We start from the raw sequence: 17,005 nt of genomic DNA on the forward strand, positions 1-17,005 counted from the left end.
TTCTGTCATGGACCAAGCAGAGCCTGAAGTTTCCCACACTAAAACAAGATGGTATGGCTCATTTTGCACAGCTTACCCATACAATACTCAGTACCTTTTCGTGGACAGTTAGAGATAAGCTAAAGAAAAATATAAGGCTGGTGCATGCAGAGTTGGGAATAAATAGCTGAACGGCTAGCAAGCTGGCTGCAAAACTCGAAGGAGTAGGGGATTAAAGTAGGACTCAGATTGATAAATAATGGGAAGCAATGTTCCACAAAGATTGCTGTTGAAGCCACTGTTGCTCATCATTTCCTGAACTGGCTTGAACTCACGATTTGCCTGCATAATTTCAAAATGCGTGGATGATGCACTGGGGTTATGCTTGATAAAAAGGAAAGTTGTGACAGAAGAGAGATAACAAGGTATAGAGCTGGATGAATGCAGCAGTCCAAGCAGCATCAGAGGAGCAGGAAGCCTGACTTTTCAGGCCTAGACCCTTCTTCAGAAAATCAGAGTTCAGGATAAGAGGTATGGAATGCAGAATAAATGTCTGGAATGAGTCTGCGATTGGAAAATGAACTTCAGTTTAGATTAATGCAAGTTAATATATTACTGTAATAAGAATAAAGAGGCCAAGTACTCTGTAGAAAGTAAGTGCAGAACTAGGTTAGACAATCAGAGGAATCTGATCAAATAAAAATAGTGACACAGATTAGTGAGGCCATAAACTGAAAACAATAGTTTAATGTTTCTTCCTGTTGGAATAGAATTGCAAAGCACAGCAGTCATGTTGATTTTTTACAGAAGTTTGGGTAGACCACACTTGGAGTGCGTGTTAACAGTTCTAGTCTCTATGTTATAAAACTGAATGTATAGGGACTGGAGAATGAAAGTGATACCAGAACTGAGAGGGAATACCTGTCAGGAAAGATTGAACAGTCTCAGGCTCTTTTCTTTAGAAAAGGGATGACTGGGGACTGGGTTAGGATAATTTAATAAAGTTCTATTAATATTAAGGAACAGTTTAATAAGGATGAGAAAATGACGTTTCCAATTGTCAGTGACATCAGCACCAAGGGCCTGAGAATTGGATACCTACTAATAAGTCCCATAGGAAATGCAGAAGAAATTCTTTATGGAGAGAATGGTTACAATGTGGGATTGAGTACTGTGGTGAGTAATTGAGGAATGTAGCATCAATGCATTCACAGGGAAGCTATTGAAACACTCAGGGCAGGGTAGGAGTAGAGAATATGATAAAGGTTAGGAAGGGCTGATGTGGAGGACAAACATTGACACATAGTCCTGTTGGGTTGAAAAACCTTTTTTTTGTGCTGTAACTACTCTGTAGTAGTTTATAACACTATGGATTAGATCAAATAACAAGGCCTCTTGGTTGGGCAAGTTACATGTCAATCAATTTCTATTTTGTGTCGATGGAATGTGGGCATCACTGATAAGGCCAACATTAATATTCATCTTATATTGTCCTTCTGAAGATGGGAATGAGCATCTTGGCTGTGGTTTAAGATGCATTCTTCCTGACAGAGTAGCAGCAATACGTATGTATTATCCACAAGGTGCACAGCAGAAATTTAGCAAGGCTCCTTAGACAACACCTTCCAAATGCATTGCAACTTCAATTAGAGACCACATCTCGAGTAGTGTAAGACGTTTTGGTTTCCTAACTTCAGGGAAGATGCTATTGGAATTAGAGGGAGTGCAATGAAGGTACATCAGACTTATTCCTGGGATGGCAAGACTATCTTATGACGGGAAATTGTACAGACTGGAGTTTCCCTGGTGTATCAAAAAATTGTGTTGGAAGCAGTTCAGAGAAAGTTTACTGGACTAATACCTGGAATGAATGGATTTCCTTTTAAAGAAAGGTTAGACAGGATGTGACTGTATCCTCTGGAGTTCAGAAAAGTCAGAGGTGATTTAATTGAAACATATAAGATCCTGGGGGGACTTGATAGAATAGAAGTTGAAAGGCTGTTTCCTCTAATGGGACAGTCTTGAACCAGGGCACATTACTTCAAAAATAAGAAGTTGCTCACGTAAGAGAGAAATGAGGAAATATTTTTTTTCTCTAGGTGGGTTGTGAGTCTTTGGAATTCCTTTCCTCAGAAGGCAGTGGAAACAGATTTTTTTAAGGCAGAGGTAGATATATTCTTGATTAGCAAAGGGTTGAAAGATTATTGGGGTGGGGCGGGGAGGGGGTGTGGTGGCAGTGTGCAGGAATGTAATGTTGAAGTTAAAATCAAATCAGCCATGACTGGCAGAGGAGGCTCAAACAGCCAAGTGGCCTGTTCTTATTCCTTGTTCTTACGTTCATAGACATGTGTGAAGATCCTGTTTTTCTTGTTTTTGCGCTTTTTAAAGTTGGGGGCTGAAGTGGGGAGAAGCTGTTTTTAAACCAGTGCTTTAGAGGAGTACTGTATGTTTTGAAAAGCGAGTAACCCAACACTGATGGCATGCATTGTGTAAGTAGCTGTTTGAACAAGCAGTGTTTGTCAGGGGGTGTTTATAAGTTTTAATTTGTAATATGCTGATGGTTTATATCTGTCTGCCTGTTGCAGAGACTAATTGCTTGTAATAAATAATATTGCTGGCTAACTATAAAAACCTGGCTCATACTTTCTATTGAACAGATTCTTGAGTTTTATGCACTTATTTTAAAGGTTTTAACTGTTGTAATGGTTCTAGAAAGAGCAGAGCTTTATTTCCAGCATGTTACCTCAGTCAAGTGTAAAATAGGGGAGCTGCATTGTAAATCATTTCCTCTGGGTGTAAATCTAGAACCACAGGCACAATTTAAAAAAATAAGGGGATGCCATTTAAGACCAAGATGAGGAGAAACTTTTTAACTCAGAGGGTGGTGAAACTTTGGAATTCTCAGAGAACTGTGGAAGCTATATCTTTGAGTAAATTTAAAGCAGAGATTTCTGATTACCAGCGTAATTGCATAAAGGGTTATGGAAATAAAGTGGATGGAAGGCATTGAAGCATTTGATCGGCTATGATCAATTAATTGGTGGAGCAGGTTTGAAGGCTGCTACTTGTGTTCCTATGGACCTATGCGCCTAGAATCACTGATGCTAGGGATCTCAGAAGGAGGCAGGGATGGATGGTTCAAATAGCACAATTGTAGAACAACTTCATGAATAATGCTAGAAAAAGACCCAAACAGTGTCCAACATTTGGTGTGATTCCACACTGAACAACATTTGTGAGATAATCCGAAGTGTGACAGCCAATTTAGGGTTGTCAGCTGGGCTCACAATGTGGCGCACTTGCTTGCACTGGAGATTACATAAGTTAATATACAGGACCTGTCCTTTGCAGACAAAATGAACATATAGATAAACTGTATCTGTTTCAGCTCAAACAAAATAGATGACAGCTGTTTTCTGGTTTAGTTCTTAGAGCAAGAATTTGATCAGAGTCAACCTACCTGGTTTAAAATTTAAACAAAATTAATAATTAACTGGCACTCGTCACAAAGTGATGCATTTTCTATGTCAACACCTCTACAAATTGGGTCCATTTGCCAACCAATCAGTACTCCCCTCTCATGCAGAGTAAATGTTGCTCCTTACTTTGGTATTTCTTGTGAATTGCCCTGATGAGTGCAAAATGAATACCTTTGACAAAATCTGTCTTTTATCAGCAATGTGCAAAGTCAGTACACAAAAAAATTAAGTTACTTTTGAAGTATCAAAATTATTAAAATATCAAAATACATATTATTTATACACACTTTCTCCAACTTAATCATGCAAATGAAAGATAAATTCTGCTTAAATTTAACACCAACTTGAACTGGTATAGTGCCTTTAACACAGATAAAATGAAACATGATGCATCAGGGACATGAAGAAGAACACAAAATAAATGTTTAGTCCATTAGGGACAAGAGACTGCGTTTTAATTCGGATTTTAAATTTGTAGAAAGTAAATGGAGCTGCAGGAAATCTTTGGAGGGAAATTTCAGATCAAAAGCTTGAGGGAAGAAATGATGGGCAAGAAACTCTAAAATGTGAACTGAACAGGTTGTAGTGTTGCAGCAGGTTACATCGATGAGGTGGTGGGCGCTTATAAAGCGTTTCAATTTTTTCTGAAGGGTTTTACTCTTTAGGAAATGTAGAAGCCTACTAGCCATTAAAATAGAGAATAATTAAAGTATAATAATTAATCTAAATCAACATATGCAAGTTATTTTAAATATAAAATCACTCCTTCCATTTGGAATTGAAAAGGATACAATTTGTCTATGCAAAACATGTGAATGTATTATAGGCGTTATTGGGCATGATATATTAGGAAATTATATTTCAACCAGAATTTACTTTCAAGCCTCAGTTGATTGCAAAATAAACTTTTCCCCCCTCATAACTCAGATTGTTTAATTGCTTACTACAGTGGAAGAGTATTTATTTTGGCAAAAGTTCTGTTTTATTCATATGAAGCCATTTACAGTTGACTGTTGCAATTTCTTTGGTTATTAACATTTCCATTTCTGATAAGGAAACACAGATGTTGTATTTTTCATAGTCTACATGTTGCTATATATCAATGATACATCAATGTATACCAATAAAGCGATGCTGTCTTCTCTGCCAACATGAAAGTAGCAAAGAGATTTTAAAGTAAAAAAAAACTGATCCATGACAAAGTTGAATTTATTAGTCAGTTACCAAAGTAAAACATCGAGGAAAATACAAAAGAAAAAAGCCATGTAACTGTATGTATCTAATATTTGGTGCAGTTTTATTTTAGCGATTGTAATGAGTCTTATATTGAAAGGTTATTGACTGTAACTCTCCAGACTCATAGGCTTCCTGGAGAATATGTTCCCTTCATCCAGGTGATTGTGTCATAAGAAAATGGTTTGGAATTTATCTCATTCACTTTTAAACTTCCTTTTGCACTTAAATTCACCCTTCTCTCCTAAGTCTATATAGCATTGTCTCGTTAAGAGATTGGGTAGGTGATCTGCTGTAAGACCTTAATTGATGCTGTTTTTCAACTTGTCATTTATATGTAGGAGAGAAACTTGGGGTATTTTGATCTTCCCTCCTTGCCTGCCAAGAAATGCTTAACCTTTGCATCTCACTCTAATAACTGAGATGATGTCAGGTATTTGCTCTTATATGCTATCATGAAAAATTATAGACTTGGATGATCCTTTGCATTAATCTTTCATTTCTTCCTAAGTTCAAATAAGAATCTGATGAATAATTCTCAAGTAATTATGGCATGATACTTGAGCAGTTTAGAGCCACATTTTTTGTGATGATGCCAAGTGTTGATAATGTATTATATGTTATGTGTTATATCAAAGTACACAAACAAAAGCTGCTCAATTGTTCAAGATTTTGAAAGTCTATTTCTATTAATTTTCAATACAACATGTCTAGTCTTCGTTACCTCTAAAAAACATATACTTTTATCAAGCCTGTATTTCAGCATCAAATGACGTAGTGAGGAATCTATAATATGGAATCCAATATTATCACAAAACACAACTGTTTTCAAATATTAAGGGAATAAATGTAAACAAATAAATAAATGGTGACCAGTTCTGGCCTCTCTGTTATAGGAACAGTATTATTAAGCTGGAGAGAGTTCAGAAGAGATTTACCAGGATATTGCCAGGAATGGAGGGTTTGGGTTATAAGATGAGACTGGATATGCTGGGACTTTTTTCACTGGAGACTCAGAGTTTGAGAGGTGACCTTATAGATGTTTATGAAATATTGAGGGGTATGGATAATGTGAATGGCCAGTGGCTTTTCCCTAGGGTGGGGGATTTTAAGACTGGCGGCATATTTTTTAAGGTGAGATGAGAAAGATTTCCAAAAGATATGAGGGGCAACTTCTTACTCAGAATGAACTTTCAGGGGAAGTGGTGGTTGGGGATAAATCTACAAAATTTGAAAACATTTAAGGTTCTTGAGAAGATTTGTAGCTGGCTGGTGGATGCTGTGGTTGGTTCACTCTCCAAGCTGGTTTGTTAGTTTTCAGACTCCTAAGATCATTGGGCATCAGAGTGGCACACAAGCCCACACAAATTTTTAACTCACACAAAGACCCCCTTACCCACTATGGACAGAACCACCATGATATACAAGATTCCATGCAAGGACTATGACAAACATTACATTGGACAGACACGAAGGAAACTGGCCACAAGTGTACATGAACACCAACTAGCAACAAAAAGACACGACCAATACTCACTCGACTCCATTCACATGGATAAGGAGAACCATCAAAGTCAAGAGCCTAGGACAAACAGGGACATGTACGAGAATTTCTAATTGCCTGGTTCTCCACCAAGAAGGCCATCAACAAACATATCAAATTAGACCCCCCACTGCGAAGAAAAACTGGAAATGAGGTAATCAACTCCAACAGACCCCAGAGTTTAAATACCAGGCAGAAAAACAAAACAGCACTTCATTGGAGACTGTGTGATGAAGTTACGCAGCTGGATAATAAAACGTCTGTGAACTGACGAACCAGCTCGACGAGGGAACCAACCACAGCATTTGAAAACAATTATATAAGTACATGAATAAGAAATGTTTGGAGGGAAATGGACCAAATGCAGGCAGGTGGGACCAGTTTTGTTGGAATTACGGGCAGCATGGGTTGGTTAGACTGAAGGGTCTGTTTCATGCTGCATGACTCTATGACTCTATAAATAAATATTGTAATGTTTCAATTTAGAAATGTTCTTTCTGTGTAATAAGAAAACCAGTGTAGATATCTCATCTTGAAGAGTGGTCACTGGACTTAAAACTTCAGCTTTGTTTTTTCTCTATCAATACTGCTAGACCTTCTAAGTTACTCATCAATTTCTGTTTTTATTTCAGTTCTTCAGCATCCACAGATCTTTGCTTTTATGATAGAAATCTCTTCCATTGTGTATGATAACTTTTTTTGATATATCAACCCAATCCCTTTCACTGGGGAGGACCTAGTGAAAAGGAAGACCCAAGTTAGTAGTCTTTGAGGAGCAAAACACTATAGTAAAATTACTGAGGAAGAAGTACTTTATATTTAAATGGTTTGTATAGTCAAAATGGATTTTTTTCTGTGGCCTTTCTAGTTATTCCCATGGATGTAATGGCATTAATGAAAGCAAGTCACAAATTCAAATGCAAACTGCATATATTCCTGCCTTCTCCTCACATTTGGAGTTGAACCCAAGAAACCAAAAATAGTTTCTGGCTATCACCTTCATTCTGGCAAAGCCACATTGACAAAACATGCGTTTCTTTAATTATGGGGGAGCAATAGCCTTCAAACCCCATAGGAGACATCATGTTTAGACAGATAGTTTCAGTTTTTGTGTGCCATATAGTTTCAGTTCTGGACTTGTTCCTCTGATCTTGCCACAGAGTACCATGCCCACCACTTTTGATAGCTGTGTATCATTTCTATTCTCCTTCTTAACATGTCCTACTGTTTCTGGAGAGTTTGCTATTTGAAATATTAGGACTGTTTATAGTTGACTCACTTTGCAAATGTAAATGAGGAAGCCCATCAGAATTCCAATGTAAATTCGATTGCTAATGTTTAATTATTTGAGTGTGAACTGATAACAACACCCAGCTCTGTATATGGCTCACTGCAAGAGAAAGTATCTTTGGATATGAGGCCCAAATATTGTATTCTGTGGCTTGCTTTTAGGTTAAATTCCCAACCATACAGGTATTGGTGGAATAATCTAAAACCAAAAATTATGCCAAATGTTTCTTTCTCTGTCTGCGCATTGTTCATTTATGCTTAAATTACCTTGATGCAAAGGCTATTGCCTTCTCTTTACCATTGTGTAATGTGTGAGAAATGACTACTCCCGCTCTAGACAGTGATGCGAGTTGCAACTTTGTAACTTTGGGTCAAAATGGATCAGGATTTCTGGCTTTAATAAAGCCTCTATAGCTTGTGTAAAGACTCTTTCACATTGATCGTCCCATTTCCAATCCATGTTTTAGTGTATAAATTGTGCAACAGTTGTACGATTTGGGACATTTGTATGTGTCAGTGCTTCAGTTATGGCTTTAACTTTTGAAAGTAGCTTGTATAGTTGTATATGTAATGACATGGCCTAAATGTTTGATGGAAGATTTTTTTTTAAAATCACGTTTGTTTTTCCTCACTCTTAGATCATAATCTTCAAGTCTTCGCAGAGTAGCATCGAAATTATGAAGATGCTCTGTATCATTCTCTCCATGACTAAAATATTGACTCCTTCCAATCCACTGAAAATCTGATTCATGGTATGTTGGAATGACGCAGGTGAAGATGTGACTCCAAATGGAAGACTCTTGTATTTGAATAATCATCATATGATACAACCAACGAGCATTTCTATGACTCAAGATCTACATTCATCTGGAAATAGGCTTGACTAAGGCAGTTTCACTGAAAAGCTGATCTCCAATGAGTCCAGCAAATCGGTCATTGGTTAATGGTAAAGTATATCGCTCAGCTCATAGTAGTGCGTTAATAGTGATCTTAAAATTACAGCAAATGCATCCTGATCCATCTTTCTTCATCACTGGTATGACTCACTCACATTTGCAGGCTCAAGGACTTAACCAGCCTCTCTAATTCTGCCTTGTCCTTTGATCTGATTGCATAAGGCATTGAATTTGCCTTTCAACATTTTGCTTGATTTTCATCCCTGGTTTTCAATTTGACAGAGATCTTTTCCAGACTTCCCAGAATTCCATTAAAAGCATTGGCATGTTTCTTTATATTTTGTAATAGATCAGCCTCAGAATCTGACAAGGAATTTACTTCAGCCCAGTTAAGTTTGATTTTTTTGAACCAGGCTCTTCCCTGCAAAGCTGGAAAATTTGCTTTGACAATTGTAAGGACATATCTTGAGATTGACTGTGTAACTGAATATTTTTTATTCATTCACAGGATTGTGGGCATCACTGACTAGATTAGCATTTATTGCCGACTTCTTACTAGAGTTAAGATTTAACCATAGTGCCATGGATCTAGAATCACATGTAGGCCATAACAAGTAGGATTTCTTTCCCTAAAGAACATTAGCCAACCAGAACGATTTATCTGACAAGCGACAATGGTTCCGTGATCATCATTATGCTCTTAGACAATAGACAATAGACAATAGATGTTGGAGTAGGCCATTCGGCCCTTCGAGCCAGCACCACCATTCGTTATGATCATGGATGATCATCTACAATCAGTATCCTGTTCTTGCCTTATCCCCATAACCCTTGATTCCACTATCGTTAAGAGCTCTATCCATCTCTTTCTTGAAAGTATCCAGAGAGTTGGCTTCCACTGCCTTCTGGGGCACAGGATTCCATATATCCACCACTTTCAGGGTGGAGAAGTTTTTCCTCAACTAATTCTAAATGGCATACCCCTTATTTTTAAATTGTGACCTCTGGTTCTGGACTCACCCATCAGCAGAAACATGCTTCCTGCCTCTAGAGTGTCCAATCCCTTAATAATCTTATACGTCTCAATCAGATCACCTGTCATCCTTCTAAACTCAAGTGTATACAAGCCCAGTCACTCCAATCTTTCAACATATGATAGTCCTGCCATTCCGGGAATTGACCTCGTGAACCTACGCTGCACTCCCTCAATAGCAAGAATGTCCTTCCTCAAATTTGGAGACCAAAACTGCACACAATACTCCAAGTGCGGTCTCACCAGGGTCCTGTACAGCTGCAGAAGGACCTCTTTGCTCCAATACTCAATTCCTCCTGTTATGAAGGCCAGCATGCTATTAGCTTTCTTCACTGTCTCTTGATTCCAGATTTTTGATTTTGATTACCACGAGCCGTCATGGCAGGATATGAGCCCAGGTTCCCCAGGCATGTGTGGACTGCAGCCAGGTATTAGGCAAGAATCCTTAATGATCAACTCATCAGAGGACAAAATTACAGGTCAGGGACATAGATGAGGACTTTGATCGACACGGACGCTGAAATGCTGCACGCATTGGCTGGCATACCAAACAAAGAACATATATGATTCTGGCTCAAAGGTGGGAGTAGGTATTATACAGGGTTTGCCTAATGAGATTGAAGACCCTGTAGTTCCCTATTTCTTTCTCCATGCTGACACTTCTGCCATTAGACCCAACCTGCCAACTAATCAGAACTCATTTCTCCTTTAGTGTAAATTGTTGTGATCAGTTGAAATTTAGTACTTTTGTGCGTATCCTGATCAGTGTAAGGCAAACATTTTCAGTACTTTTTATGAGATTGCATTGTTAAAAATGTTGGAGTAAATATTGAGTGGTATATATCTGAATATACATGATCAAGCCAAAATTACACAGTTAGAAGCTATGACTACGGTCTATGATACAACAGCTGTAACAGAGGAATAACTGAGGTTTGGACAGAAGGGGTAATGAATGTTTGTGGTAAGATTTTCAGGAGTCAGAGAAGTAAAAGGAAGTGATGACACAATGCTAGAAAATATATTGTTGCAGTTATATAAAATCAATGTAGGTGAATTTAAGGAATAAGAAGGGAGACAGTACAGTTTTCAGGCTGTGTTTTAAGCTATGAAGCAGATGTGATGAGGATCCATATGTAGTTCAGAGATATATGTGAATAACAAGGCAGTCATAGGTGATTTGTCATCTCAAGATAGATTAGCATAAAATTAACGTTGGCTGTCAAAGTGGAGAATCATTTTTTGGATGGTTTCATGACTGTTTTCTAAATACTGGGGTTCAGTCGCATGTCACTGAGTTTCCAAAATCCAAAATCAGCCATTTTGCAATGGGACTTTGCTACCCAGAAATGTGCTCAAATATTGATTACTGCCATACTGGTTCCAGCATATATTAAGGCTCTGTGAAAATAATTTGAACTGAACAGAGATCTCTTTAAAATATGTAAATTGCCACTCTATAATTGAATTAAATCTTGTCTTAGAAACATTTGCCTTTTGAGGATTTCGTTCATTCCTTTTGAAAATCAACAAAGGGATGTGGAAGGCCTTCTTTGATATCAGCTTCCAAAGCCATGATCTTTGCCACCTGAAAAAGGCAAGAACAATAGATGAATGGCAAAGTCAAATCATAGAATCTCCTTCCCAATAGCACTCTGGAGGCTTAGCACCAGATTCACTGCAAGAGTTTAGGCAGGTGGCTCATCATTGCTTTCGCAAGAACAATTAGAGACAACACAAAGCGATGGCCTGGCCAGTGACAACCTTGTTCTGTGACAGAAGTATATACCTGCCCAGAAAATGTGTTGCCAATATTGAATCCTTTTTCTCCTGGTCTTCTTCAACAATGTTTGACAGGCAGCACTTACACTGGGCTGCAGCAGAGCTTTTAAAATTGATCATTAAAAATCCATTAAAGTAAGCATCTAAATGGAGCATTTTTTTAATCACTGAATATTTTTGGAGTTTTTTTTAAACCCGATGTTTAATAGTTTTTGCAAGCACACAACATTTGTCTTGAATTAGTAGTGCTTAACCTTATTGGCTGTAGGATTACTAGAAAACATACGTCTGTTGATGAGATTATAGCTGACCTACAAGGGTCAAAAATGGTAAAGGATGTAAGGAGAAAATACAACAGGCAGGTTTACAGAAACAGAAAAACTTCCTTAACCTGGTTGAGAGGCGATATGTGAGGAGGCTATGCTTGAGCTTGACAATAGTCTGGAGCCCTGAAGTTCTGTTGAAGTTAACTTTTAACTCCAACTTGTATTTAGCTACTGCCAGAGTGTGATTGCAGTATGTAAATTCACTCGCTGTCTGGCAAAGTCCTTTGTGGGTCCCATGGAATGTTACATCTGTACAGTGTTAGGGAAACCTCAAAAAGAGAGAGAAGTAGGAAGAGATAGCAAGAGGTCTGACTATGTCCTCCTTTTCAGCAGAAAGTCACCTCTTGCTGAATTGTTGTGTTTTGGCCTCCCAAGAACATGTAAAAAAGGCAATAAAAACTGATTGCAACACTAGTCTGTGCATATTAGCAACCTTACTTCCGAATGAGTAGACTAGTGTACTGTGAAGGTCATAGCTCTAAGAATAGCTTTTTGGATCTCTGATTCATGTAAAGAATGTAAAGAAAAGGAAAAGGATCTCTGTCATTGTAAGTGCTACCAGTCAAACATTGCTGAAGAAGACCAGGACAAAAAAGATTCAATCAAACTACAAAGCCAAACACCTTGAAATCAACCATTCAAGTACCAATGCTGTTGGTAACATCCACTATAATAGCCACAACATTTAACTATTCACTCATCACAAACACTTCAGAGACTGAGCCATGTTTTTTTTTAACTTTCATCTTTTTGGACTCGTCTTTTCTTTCTAATCTGTTTATATACATGTTGCATTACTATTTCTCCCAATGTTTAGTAATAAATGAACTCATTCATCTTGGTTAATTGAAGAAACCCTGCTGAAATTTGTTTCTTTTAAAGGAAAAATATATTTGGATCTAGGAGAAAGGTATCCACAAAGGAAAGGATTATTTCAAAAATATAATCTTCCTGTGACCAACTGAGAAGGTGGGTGGATAAACAACGGAGGCTGATACTGTTGCAAACCACCTACCCCACACACACACACACACACACACACACACACACACACACACACACACACACACACACACACACACACTCTCTCTCTCTCTCACTCCCAGGAGCTTTACAGATTCAGGTATCGCATCTGGAACAATAACAAATTTAGAAATGTTGCTTGGGGATTAGTCATAATAAGAGCCTTGAAAAAAGCAAAAGAATTTTAAGATCATACCATACGTGAATGGGACTTGGTGGCTAAGGTCACAAAATGCAGGTTTTTGGATGTTCCCTTAATTTTACATATAATAGAACACGAAAGGTTGGTGTACTTGTGTGTGGAATTGGAATAATCAAGTCTAGAGGTTACAAAGTCATGGATGAGGGTTTCAGCAGCTGAAAAGCAAAAGCAGTTGATGTTAGCAAAGTGGAAATTGGCAATCGTGATAATGGTGACAGTATGTGAATAGAAGCTGATCAAATGTAGCCCTGCAAGTTTATGAGATTGAAAAAAATGCTTTAATATTTAAATATTTGTAACTTTATTATTCTGTGCACATCATACAATGTTTTAAAGTACTGAGAACACTGAAAACCTGAAATAAAAACATAAAAAACTGGGAAAGCTCAACAAGTTTGGCAGCATCTGTGGAGAGAGAAACAGAGTTAATATTTCAGGTATGTGATTTTTGATTAACAAATCCTGCACCAGACAGGTTTGCCTACTGTTATTTTTTATAAAATGTATACAAAGAAGTTATGGAAGAAATAAGGTTTTGTTTTTGTGCTAATCAATTTTCAAACAAAGTGCATTGAATTTTGAAGCTGACCAATTATTTGAGCCTTTTTTATTGACATATAGTAAAGATCAGTGATATAATGTCTTATACCTATGAGATGATGATTCTTAAATGTGAGATGGTGAACAGAACCAGAAATAAAAAGACATCTATTCATTCAATTTTTAAAAAATTGCGAAGTTACTTTTGTTAACTTTTGAACAAAGCTGTGCAAAACAAGGGGAAGAAGAGATAGTTGGCCAACATAGAAAATGCATTGAAATATAGAGGAACATTGTAATAAAGGGTCTGGAGATATGATAACAGAGCGTAAGAAGCGATTGGTTTCAATAAAACGGGATTGTGAGTGAGTTATTTGTAAAAGCAGAATAAGAATTTAGAGATGACATTTGTTGAAAATTAAAGCAGGGCAGGTTGAGTAAGAAGGAAATAGGAGAGGTGGATGTAAAAAGCTAGATGATAGTGAGGTGACATAGATTGAGTGAGAAATCAAAATGAGCAACAAACATTTAGAGATGTGAATTACAAATGGCAGATGTTTAAGAGAGGCAAGTGGTGAATATTCCATCACATTTGTGGTCAGTGTCTTATTGATGGTGGACAGGCTTTGGGGAGTCAGGAGGTGAGTTACTCACCACAAAATTTCCAGCCTCTGATTCGGTCTTGTAATCACAATATTTATATGGCTGGTTCAGATCAGTTTCTGGATAATGGTTGTCTCTGGCATGTTGATAGTGTTTGTACATTGTTTTCTAGATCTCAGCATAAAAAAAAAATCTGTTTCTGATCCTGATTGCTAAATATCTGTGTTCTCTGGATGCTGGCCCTCCTGTCAATGGATATATTTATATACAAATAAACAGAATTTATGACTGTCATTTCTATTTTCAAAACAGTTTTACTAGCTTCTGAAGGGGAAAACATGCACCACTTCCTTTCTCTTACTCACACCACAACTGCACCCTTGTCCTCTGCTACTTTCAGATAGAGAAGAATTGCAAACTGGCCACATTGGCAAAAATGCAAGAGAAGAAAATGGTGCTGAATAAACACTGTCACACAGTTTCACATGTGCAGCCACCAGCACAGATACTAACATTGTGTGCAATTTAGAGGATATCAGGCAGGTCAGTTGTGCATGTGTGGAGAAACTAGGAATCAATGATCTGCAGTTGGGGAGATGCAGTTTACTGGAAGCCAAGGTTGCACTTATGTTCTACCACAGGGGAGTTAGATTAGCATTTCAGTGATAGAATACAGAGTGTGTGGAACAAAACACTTTGTGCTTTGGAGAACATTACAGGAAACCTGTGGAAAATGCTAAAGGGCAGCACCAACTTGGTAGAGTTTTGTATAGATCTTGGAGCCCATTCTTTCCAACAAAGCAATGGAGGTGAACACCTTTGGCACAATTGTGGAGTCAACCATGATGCTGCAGATGCCACTCAATGTCTAAATGCTGTAGTGGTAATTCAGGCCATAGTCATTAGAGGGATTACAGTCTTCTAACTAATATTGAGTGCTTTAAGATGTCTGAATGTACCGTGTGTTACCCTCAGTGGTCCTATTAAATCTAACTATGATAAAATACAAGACACTGATGGTTTCCTTATGAGTTGGACAATAATTCACATTCATCAAAATTAGCATCTGCTTTAGTTCTATCAATGTTCAGAATATTTTAACTCTGTTTTATCTGCAATGTTGAAACTGGATTTAAAAGTTGACTTATTAGTGATTTGGAAAACTCCAGCTCTTTCACATACCTCACTCCTCCTCAATCCAGAAAGAATTGCTTAGAATTGGAGAAAGATTTAAGAAAAATTAATCATGCAGCACAGTTAATATCTGAAATGAAATCAAATGTTCCCAATGCCAAATCAAATGCGTACTTTTGATCCCTTCCTCTTTTTAAAAATTCTTTACTTTATTCTGTATTTTCTTTGGCTTTGAACAGCTATTTGGCTGCCTGTGCAAGCCATCTTCTCCCAAGCGTTTTGTATTAACTCCTAGGAGATATATAACTGTAACTGGAATCAGCTTACTTACTCTTATTTACTTGTGGGACATGGGTGTCACTGCCTGGATCAGCTTTTATTGCTTGTCCCTGGTTGCCCTTGAGAACTCTTAATTCTTATTTCTTCTGTACCTTAGGAGGACCTCTGCTTGATAACTCAACCCTCAAATGAATCACCAAAGAATCAGCACAAGTTGAACACCTATGCACTGATACTCTGTACAAAGTATGGAACTCTAATGCAACCATCAGGCTCTGTGGTTACAGCTACAAGCATTTATATGTCTAGACTCTGTCTGAGTAACTAAAGTGGCTAAATTTGGTTTGTGCTTTGTCACGACACTTTCTGCAAGAAAATTGTCAGCAGCTAAACCTATAAAATTATCCTGTTCATTGCCTAATTTTGAGGGAAAATAACACCTTGCTGCAACAGTGTTGATGTATGGATAGGATCTTGCTTCACGATTTTAAAGTGGTTGTTCTGTAATGTTTGGAGAATAAAAAACTCCCATAAAATTCTGTGCAGACCAATTTCCATGAATGTCTATGTATATAAACTAGCTTCTCTTTACACTCAGCTTGTAATTGCTGTCCCTTTTCATTGTTCTCATGCACATTTCACTGCGTTGTGGCTAAATTTGACAAATCTCGTAGGAAGCTTTTTAAAAGTCTCTAGGAGCATATCACTTGCCTTTCCTATTCTGCATTGCTTACAATGCCAACACTTCAAACTTCTTGTACCCCCAGGCATCAGAATTAATCACAAATTTGAAACAAAAGAAGGGCTACCTTGTGTCCATGTGGCCACTTTGAAGTGGAAATATATGTTTGTGAGGCCTGGATATTTACAGAGGTGGGTTATATAACTCTGAAGATGGAGTTTGGGATGAGAAACCAGAAGTTGGCATTTCCCTCCATGGCATGACGTTACAGAATTTGTCTTTTGTTATTGACAGATTCCCTCCCTAAGGGACAGCTTTTATTGACAGACTTGGTTTCCAGTGGCGTGGGGTGCACTCTGGAACAAGGTCACGGGAGCAAGTAAGTTAGATCCAATGCTTAGATGGAGGGAGGTTCTGTCACTAATCAGAGGTGTTCGGGTCCAGCGGTGGGAGCGCTGATCATTTTTTTTGATCTTCTAACTTTTGGAGGGCAGCATGGTTCAGATATGTGTGGGATTTTGATGGGGGTTATGTGGAGCCTGAGTGAAAGGGGTGAAGCTCTCTTGCTTCTCCTGATCCCCAAGAATTGCGGTAAATGCTTTTCTTGAGAATGAGCTGACTTTCCCTCAGTGGATTGGCTTTCAGGGCCTGGGAAGTCAGGATGTCCAAAGTAAAATCAGCAAAGCAGGTAAAACTTGATGCTTCAGCTTCTAGAAATTATTGACATTGCTCGCTGTCTGTCTCTGGATCTGCCTCCATTAATCTCTGAACTAGATTCATAAGGACAAGGAGGCGGCCAACTTTCACATTGTTAATACATTAACATCTGTCCCATTTCAGTGCATCTCTTTTGCATGTTAACATTTATTCCTAAAGGCTTTCGTAAGCTCCTCTTTATTGCTCTGCTGACTTGTCGAGAAAATTAAACTCACACCAATTTCTAATTTTATGCAAACTGCAAGAAAGCCTTTTACCATCACC

The 17,005-nt window shown here is 37.9% G+C and overlaps 1 long non-coding RNA gene across 1 annotated transcript; it reads left to right on the forward strand.

Annotated features, from left to right (window-relative positions):
* Positions 1–2,267: 2,267 nt before the first annotated feature.
* LOC125455458 (uncharacterized) lies at positions 2,268–15,865 on the forward strand. The gene is made up of 5 exons (XR_007248257.2): positions 2,268–2,468; positions 5,033–5,124; positions 8,163–8,470; positions 12,444–12,530; positions 15,500–15,865. It is a non-coding gene; the product is annotated as an uncharacterized LOC125455458 (long non-coding RNA).
* Positions 15,866–17,005: the final 1,140 nt, after the last annotated feature.

The sequence above is a fragment of the Stegostoma tigrinum genome, chromosome 10, assembly GCF_030684315.1.
Source record: "Stegostoma tigrinum isolate sSteTig4 chromosome 10, sSteTig4.hap1, whole genome shotgun sequence".
Classification (NCBI taxonomy): Eukaryota; Metazoa; Chordata; class Chondrichthyes; order Orectolobiformes; family Stegostomatidae; genus Stegostoma; species Stegostoma tigrinum.